Genomic DNA, 3,708 nt, shown 5'->3' with positions numbered 1-3,708 from the left:
CATAGAACCAAAGTACCATTCACATACATTATCATGGAATCATGAAACCTCTAACCTACATTACCATAGAACCAATGTACCATTCACATACATTATCATGGAATCATGATACCTCTTACCTACATTACCATAGAACCAAAGTACCATTCACATACATAATCATATAGAATCAAACTATCACTAACCCTCATATCTATAGAACAACGGTATCACTGACCCTCATATCTATAGAACAAATGTATCACTGACCCTCATACCTATAGAACCAAGGTATCACTAACCCTTATATCTATAGAACAAAGGTATCACTTAACCCCATATCTATAGAACCAAGATATCACTGACCCTCATACCTATAGAACCAAGGTATCACTGACCCTCCTATCTATAGAACCAAGGTATCACTGCCCCTCATATCTATAGAAAAAATGTATCACTGACCCTCATACCTATAGAACCAAGGTATCACTGGCCCTCATATCTATAGAACAAAAGTATCACTTACCCCCATATCTATAGAACCAAGGTATCACTGCCCCTCATATCTATAGAACAAGGGTATCACTGATCCTCATATCTATAGAACAAATGTATCACTGACCCTCATACCTATAGAACCAAGGTATCACTGACCCGCATAGCTATAGAACAAAGGTATCACTGACCCTTATATCTATAGAACAAAGGTATCACTTACCCTCATATCTATAGAACAAAGGTATCACTGATCCTCATATCTATAGAACAACGGTATCACTGACCCTCATACCTATAGAACCAAGGTATCACTGCCCCTCATATCTATAGAAAAAATGTATCACTGACCCTCATAGCTATAGAACAAAGGTATCACTGACCCTCCTATCTATAGAACCAAGGTATCACTGCCCCTCATATCTATAGAACAAATGTATCACTGACCCTCATACCTATAGAACCAAGGTATCACTGACCCTCCTATCTATAGAACCAAGGTATCACTGACACTCATATCTATAGAACCAAGATATCACTGACCCTCATACCTATAGAACCAAGGTATAAGTGACCCTCATATCTATAGAACCAAGGTATCACTGGCCCTCATATCTATAGAAAAAATGTATCACTGACCCTCATACCTATAGAACCAAGGTATCACTGACACTCATATCTATAGAACCAAGGTATCACTGCCCCTCATATCTATAGAACAAGGGTATCACTGATCCTCATATCTATAGAACAAATGTATCACTGACCCTCATACCTATAGAACCAAGGTATCACTGACCCTTATATCTATAGAACAAAGGTATCACTGACCCTCCTATCTATAGAACCAAGGTATCACTGACCCGCATAGCTATAGAACAAAGGTATCACTTACCCTCATATCTATAGAACAAGGGTATCACTGATCCTCATATCTATAGAACAAGGGTATCACTGATCCTCATATCTATAGAACAAAGGTATCGCTTAACCCCACATATATAGAATCAAACTATCACTACCCCTCATATCTATAGAACAAGGGTATCACTGATCCTCATATCTATAGAACAAGGGTATCACTGATCCTCATATCTATAGAACCAAGATATCACTGACCCTCATACCTATAGAACCAAGGTATCACTGACCCTCCTATCTATAGAACCAAGGTATCACTGCCCCTCATAGCTATAGAACAAAGGTATCACTGATCCTCATATCTATAGAACAAGGGTATCACTGATCCTCATATCTATAGAACAAGGGTATCACTGATCCTCATATCTAGTGATAGTTTGATTCACATACATAATCATATAGAATCAAACTATCACTAGATATGAGGATCAGTGATACCCTTGTTCTATAGATATGAGGGTTAGTGCTAGTTTGATTCTATATGATTATGTATGTGAATGGTACATTGGTTCTATGGTAATGTAGGTTAGAGGTATCTTGATTCCATGATAATATATGTGAATGGTACTTTGGTTCTACAGTAATGTAGGTTAGAGGTTTCATGATTCCACGATAATGTATGTGAATGGTACATTGGTTCTATGGTAATGTAGGTTAGAATGAGGGTCAGTGATACATTTTTTCTATAGATATGAGGGTTAGTGCTAGTTTGATTCTATATGATTATGTATGTGAATGGCACTTTGGTTCTATGGTAATGTAGGTTAGAATGAGGGTCAGTGATACATTTTTTCTATAGATATGAGGGTCGGTGATACCTTGGTTCTATAGGTATGAGGGTCAGTGATACATTTTTTCTATAGATATGAGGGTTAGTGCTAGTTTGATTCTATATGATTATGTATGTGAATGGCACTTTGGTTCTATGGTAATGTAGGTTAGAATGAGGGTCAGTGATACCGTTGTTCTATAGATATGAGGGTTAGTGCTAGTTTGATTCTATATGATTATGTATGTGAATGGCACTTTGGTTCTATGGTAATGTAGGTAAGAGGTTCTATAGATATGAGGGGTAGTGATAGTTTGATTCTATATGATTATGTATGTGAATGGTACATTGGTTCTATGGTAATGTAGGTTAGAATGAGGGTCAGTGATACATTTTTTCTATAGATATGAGGGTTAGTGCTAGTTTGATTCTATATGATTATGTATGTGAATCAAACTATCACTACCCCTCATATCTATAGAACAAAAGTATCACTTACCCCCATATCTATAGAACCAAGATATCACTGACCCTCATACCTATAGAACCAAGGTATCACTGCCCCTCATAGCTATAGAACAAAGGTATCACTGACCCTCCTATCTATAGAACCAAGGTATCACTGGCCCTCATATCTATAGAACCAAGATATCACTGACCCTCATACCTATAGAACCAAGGTATCACTGACCCGCATAGCTATAGAACAAAGGTATCACTGACCCTCCTATCTATAGAACCAAGGTATCACTGCCCCTCATATCTATAGAACAAAAGTATCACTTACCCCCATATCTATAGAACCAAGATATCACTGACCCTCATACCTATAGAACCAAGGTATCACTGCCCCTCATAGCTATAGAACAAAGGTATCACTGACCCTTATATCTATAGAACAAAGGTATCACTGATCCTCATATCTATAGAACAAGGGTATCACTGATCCTCATATCTATAGAACAAGGGTATCACTGATCCTCATATCTATAGAACCAAGATATCACTGACCCTCATACCTATAGAACCAAGGTATCACTGGCCCTCATATCTATAGAAAAAATGTATCACTGACCCTCATACCTATAGAACCAAGGTATCACTGGCCCTCATATCTATAGAACAAAAGTATCACTTACCCCCATATCTATAGAACCAAGATATCACTGACCCTCATACCTATAGAACCAAGGTATCACTGACCCTCCTATCTATAGAACCAAGGTATCACTGCCCCTCATAGCTATAGAACAAAGGTATCACTGACCCTTATATCTATAGAACAAAGGTATCACTGACCCTTATATCTATAGAACAAAGGTATCACTGATCCTCATATCTATAGAACAAAAGTATCACTTACCCCCATATCTATAGAACCAAGATATCACTGACCCTCATACCTATAGAACCAAGGTATCACTGCCCCTCATAGCTATAGAACAAAGGTATCACTGATCCTCATATCTATAGAACAAAAGTATCACTTACCCCCATATCTATAGAACCAAGGTATAACTGACCCTCATATCTATAGAACAAAT

Source organism: Mizuhopecten yessoensis, unplaced genomic scaffold, assembly GCF_002113885.1.
Source record: "Mizuhopecten yessoensis strain PY_sf001 unplaced genomic scaffold, ASM211388v2 scaffold7479, whole genome shotgun sequence".
Classification (NCBI taxonomy): Eukaryota; Metazoa; Mollusca; class Bivalvia; order Pectinida; family Pectinidae; genus Mizuhopecten; species Mizuhopecten yessoensis.
The sequence above is the reverse complement of the archived record's forward strand: the minus strand, read 5'-3'. Positions refer to the sequence as shown.